This window comes from Biomphalaria glabrata, chromosome 12, assembly GCF_947242115.1.
Source record: "Biomphalaria glabrata chromosome 12, xgBioGlab47.1, whole genome shotgun sequence".
NCBI lineage: Eukaryota > Metazoa > Mollusca > Gastropoda > Planorbidae > Biomphalaria > Biomphalaria glabrata.
Genome location: NC_074722.1, coordinates 17,120,711 through 17,126,753, shown reverse-complemented (window position 1 = coordinate 17,126,753; position 6,043 = coordinate 17,120,711). Strand labels below are relative to the sequence as shown.

Below are 6,043 nucleotides of genomic sequence, written 5' to 3'. Positions count from 1 at the left end.
TTTTGTTTCTTTTCAACACTTTAATGTTGGATAACATTTCTCACCAAAGACATAGGTCTAATTGACCTCTCCACAAAAGTATTCATTGTCTTATTGGTTTTCAACACTTTTATGGTTGACACATTTTTTTTATCAAGGACATTCATATTTCTTTTATTCCCATATTAGTTTTATCATTGGATGCACTTTAAGGCTATAATTTATCAAAGTCATTTTTTTTCTTTAGTGTGTAATGGAAAAATACATATGGGGTTGTCAACAAGTTAGACACCACAATTATTTCTTTGTTTGTTTTTTTCATCTTAATTACAAACCTTTTTGCAACCAGATTTTTCTTTCTAGATTTTTTTTCAATCAGATATTTTTCAGATACCCAGATATTTTAGAAAGATTTACAGTAACTGGGTAAGACTAGATTTCAATACTACGCTCTCTTGTCAAACTGCCCTTGAATCTTTTCCTTTTCCTTGTTAAAGATATCTCTCTTTTTTTTTCTTTCTCATGATAATTGGTTAGTGTGCACATTTAGCATTTGATGTTTTGAAGTTACAAGTTGAGAACTTTATTTTCTCAAGCTAAAATAGTTTGATATATCAAAAATAGTAGACAAAACAACAACAACAACAGCAGCTTACTAAATTAAAAACCACAATAATTGTTAAAAATGTTTGAATATAGCTGTCTTTCTTCCTTCTTTAGTTATTTTGCAGACATTACATACACTCCGTATAAAGGTAGGCATTAAGTAAATGCAACATAGAGAAAAAAAGCAAAGAGATTTACACAAAAATACATTTCGAAAAGAACTTTAGAAACGAAAAATAATTTCATTGTATTGGATATTGCTAATGAAAAGCGTGAATGTTCATGTTCTGAAATGAAAAATAACATCTACACTTCCGTGACTATAGCCTAATAGTGTTCTGAAATGAAAAATAACATCTACACTTCCGTGACTATAGCCTAATAGTGTTCTGAAATGAAAAATAACATCTACACTTCCGTGACTATAGCCTAATAGTGTTCTGAAATGATAAATAACATCTACACTTCCGTGACTATAGCCTAATAGTGTTCTGAAATGATAAATAACATCTACACTTCTGTAACTATCGCATACCAAGTCTTTTTTAGATACTTATCTAATACTTGTATATAATACCACTACAAATATTACACAATAAATGAAACAGTACGATATATTAATTGATATAGAGGAAACTATACTTATCTAATATATAAAGTAGAAAGTAAGGTGTATGTATGTATGTATGCATGTATGCATGTATGTATGTATGTCCCCGCATAGAAATCAAAATCGTGTGACCGATCTTGATAAAACTTGGCAGAAATGTTAATTGGGTACCAACTTAGACAGTAGTGTATGTATTGTAGCCCTTAAACTTAAGACCCTCAAAAAAAAAGTTGACCGACTCTATTAAAGCTATAGTATTATATGGATCTAGGCTTTGTTTACAATGTTGACATGACAAAAGAACGAAAGGATTTAGATCTAGACAAACTCTATGAAAGCATTATAACTTCATCCATCTAGGTCATGTTTACATGACAAAAGATAGAAAAAATCTAGATCTAGATCTAATTTTAATAACTACACTTTGTGCAGATTTTTTTTTTACTTTGACACATGAAAATGCAAAATAAAGTCCTTAATTTCATTTTTTAATAAAATTAACCTTTAAATTTGTGTTTCAAGAGCATTTTTTACATAAATTCGTTCCTTATATCAGCGAATGTAGAATTCCTGATGAGCATTCTTTCATTAGACAATACCGTAATGTTACAATTTTTTCTATTCCTAGGTCTAAAACTCTAATTCAACTGTAAGATATTATAACTTATCTTCGCAAAGATAGTTTTATACTTTAACACATGAACATACTAATTATAGTCCATTCATTTCATATTTTAATCAAATTAACACTCAAATTTGTTTTTTCTAAAGCTTTTTTCATGCATTCGTTCGCTAAAGCTGCGAAGCCGTGTTAAGATATATTCTAATAGTTCATTCGCGTACATCTAATTAACAAGGTCAAGCATGCCCACGTGAAAAATGAATTCTATCCAAGCCAATATGTAACTCTAGATTACTCTAGATTTAGATCTATGTCTACCTCAAGATCTACTTTATTATGTAACACATGAACATACACAATTAAGTCTATTCATTTAATTTTAATCAAATATATGTAGGCCTACAAGCAAATGATTTTATTTGAAAAAAAATGAATTTAAGTTTATTAGCTATTTTGAAAGCACCATTCACTCAAACTATTTTTACGCATTCGCTTTACTTATAACATTATTATTTCATTTCGTTTAATTGTTTACAAAGTGACTCATCGACAGTTATATGCCAAAAAAAAACCCGCGGGCCGCTGGTAATATATGTCTAGTACAATATATATGTACATACACATTTGAACATATATAGATATATAGGGACATTTCGTATATATAATAGATAAAATAAAATAAATATAAAATAATGGTTTAATGAAAATGATTTTTGTTTTGACATTTCAACATATCATATAAACATGCACAGATTTAGTATTGTAAATACTTTACAGTCTGCAATAATCTACATACACTTTGATCATTACAAATAAATTAGCAAGCGGCTGATGGTCTACTGTCCTTTATGTGGAAGCTTTAGAAAAACGCCCTTGAAAAAATATATCATAAAAAAATAATACAGATCACGTGACCAACTGTCTAGTAACACTGGCACTGGTAGGCATACCTAGAAAGTGGACATTTCGATCGAGTTAGGCGACAGCTGCCCCCATTCTTGCCCAACATACGGCACTTGCCTTCACATGTGAGCCAGACCCGACCTGTATACCGCCGGCTCCACCTAAGAATGGATATACAACAATCATAGATGACACAACATTTGAAAAAAAATCTCAAGACATGAAATTTCGAGATTCTTACACTCGATTACTAGATAAAACAATTGTTACCGATAGTCCACTGTGGTAATTTTTATTAAAATATTAATTTTATTTATATAGAGCAGTTAACAAATTTTTGGCTTCAGAAAATAATAAACACGACGCGATATTTAAAATTAAAAAGTAATGTAAATAGTTTTCAAATGTAAGTCTCAATCTTCTTGACTGGAGTAAAACTTGTAGTTTGTCAGACATTAATGGGTTCGACATTTTCATTCCATGTATGAAAAATACTTTTGAGAGAAAAACAACTAGCAGCTTGGAGAATAAGGCTTTCCGAGGAACAAGTCGAATCATCAGTATATACTCAATTCTTGCAATGGAATTAGATTTTTTTTCACTAGAAAAAAAATATTATAAAAATTTGATGAGAATTGACGTGAATTGATGAGAGTTGGCTTGAATCGATGAGAGTTGGCGTGAATTGATGAGAGTTGGCGTGAATTGATGAGAGTTGGCGTGAATTGATGAGAGTTGACGTGAATTGATGAGAGTTGGCGTGAATTGATGAGAGTTGGCGTGAATTGATGAGGGTTGACGTGAGTTATTGTTAGTTAATGAAAGTAGACGTAAGTTGACGTGAGTTGACGTGAGTTAATGAGAGTTGACATGAGTTGACGTGAGTTAATGAGAGTTGACATGAGTTGACGTCAGTTAATGCGAGTAAATAAGAGCTGACGTAAATTGATGTGAAATGATGAAAATTGATGTGGAGAAGTAATGTTGACAAAATTTGTACCAGACAGTGAGAGTTGATTAGAGTTGACCTGAGTAAATGTGAGTTCATTTGTGAGTTGATGAGAGTTGACCTGAGTAAATATGAGTTGACGAGAGATGATGCGAGTTAATGAGAGTTGATGTGAGTTGATAAGAGTTGATCTGATAAAATATGAGTTGATGAGCGATGATGTGAGTTAATGAGTGTTTATGTGAGTTTATGTAAGTAGACGTGAATTGATGTGAGTTGACATGAGTTGACTTGAGTTAAGGTGATTTGATAAGCGTTGATGTGATTTGATTTGAGTTGATGATAGCTGATGTGAGTTGCTGAAAGTTTACGTGAGTTGATGAAAGTTGACTTGAGTTAATGAAAATTGACGTGATGTGTGTTTATGTGGGTTGACGTGAGTTGACATGAACTAACGTGAGTTGATGAGAATTGATGTGAATTGATGTGAGCTTTGTTATAAGAACTCTTTTTATGTTTAAAAAGATAATTTAAAACCATTTTCCTTATTGTCAAAGATTTGATCTAATGAAGCTTTGACAAAGGAAAGATTTCGAAGGATCGATTTCATGTCCATAACTTAAAAAAAAAAAAGAGAAACTTGGGACATTTCTATCAACACAGACTTGTTGTGACCAAAGACCGTCACAATTAACTCATTGTCCGCTATATCGTTTGACACATAACAATACAGTTATCATTGAAGTAAATTTACAAATTGAATTATATCACATAAAGACCATAATTAGTAATTATCTTAGTATTTCCGTTTACGTAGGAATTATCGACTGTTAAAATAGTAAAAACAAAATAGTCCAGTAACTTTATACCATTCTGATATTTTTTCACGCAACTCAAAGCTAGTGTTAGATTTTGGGTTAAAATCTCATATAGTAGTCGCTAAAGTAACCTTTTCTACATTCTTGAACAGCGAACGGAATTTGAGGAACACTATCCTAATTAGTAATAGAATATAAATCTATACATTACGTTGAACATCGACTCCAGGTTTCATAACACCTGCCAATAAAATCTCCATAGGTAGGTGTCATCAACAGACCAACGCTCACTAACAGGAGACTACACACTAACAGTGACTTCATGGTAACTTTAAAATATTAGCATACTCTGAAATGAAAAGCATTAATCCTTGTTTATATGTAGATGCCGATACACTGTTATGATATAGGCTATGGTAGAGTGTTTTCGGAATGTACTTTTACAAAGTTTGTTTATTTCCTGCTCTGCAAATGGGACGCAATTGTAAGTAAAGGGAAATAATCCAATAGTTTAGTTGAACAAAATGCAGACGACCGCTTTTTATTTTTAGGTCACTGTATATTATGTTATGAAAGGATGTAAATAAGATGTTTAACAAAAATGAAAATGTAAACAAATAGAGGATTGGTTTGTTTAAAGTGAAACTTGCACATTTTCCATTGAAATGAAAGGGCTTTCAATTTTATTGGAGGGAAGAGTTTTAACCTCTAAAACCTCATTGGCTACTGTGACTGTAGTGTTTTATTGGAGGGGGGTTTTAAACTCAACCTCCCACCTACCATTAGCTATGCTCAGGGAAATAGGTCTCTGTAGTTTTGCTTAGCCTTGTTTATAGTCGGGGTAAGGGGGGGGGAACGTCTTTTCTTGGTTACTATAATGGAAGTTTGGTGACTGTAGTTTAATTTTTTTTTATTGCATTATTAAACCTCAAAACCCTCGGCTACTCTCAGAGACTTTGAGATCGTAGTTTTGATTTATGTTTTTAATAACGCAAGCTATAGTCACCAAATTACCTTTCTTCGCATCCCATGGTTTAAATTGATTGGCATACTTACAAAATTGAACTGCATAGAGAGAACGTGACATCAAGAGGAGATAAAACATGTAGTATTCAAATGTAAACATTTCATTTTCCTTTAAAATAAAGTAATAGTTGATTTTTGAATGAGACAATTGCAATATGTACAAAGACAATATTACAGCCCATAGTCGTAAAAGCAATGCAGTCTGGATGGTAGTCAAAACATTTAGTCCATAATTCCATAGTCAAAAAGTATTCGAATACATAATTTAATTCTAATTGATCTGAAATACTAGCCACTGTTCAATTTGTATTCAATTTAATTACGTACATGGTCCTGCGATTGATTAAGAAAATTCATCACAAGCTGAAAAATAAATTTATTTAAAGATTTTTTTTTCTTGTTGTAAATTCAACTTTTATTTAAGAACAACTGGGTTATTGTTATTGGCGATCGTTGACTTGTAGTTTTGAACTGCTGGTAGACAACTAAACCACTGTAAGTGTAGTCTAGTTGAACTTGTACGACTAGAA

The 6,043-nt window shown here is 31.7% G+C and overlaps 1 long non-coding RNA gene across 1 annotated transcript; it reads right to left on the bottom strand.

The window, feature by feature from the left end:
- Nucleotides 1-664: 664 nt before the first annotated feature.
- LOC129922159 (uncharacterized) lies at nucleotides 665-5,255 on the bottom strand. Its single transcript, XR_008774135.1, has 2 exons — nucleotides 4,699-5,255; nucleotides 665-2,881 (listed from the first exon to the last, which is right to left on the bottom strand). It is a non-coding gene; the product is annotated as an uncharacterized LOC129922159 (long non-coding RNA).
- Nucleotides 5,256-6,043: the final 788 nt, after the last annotated feature.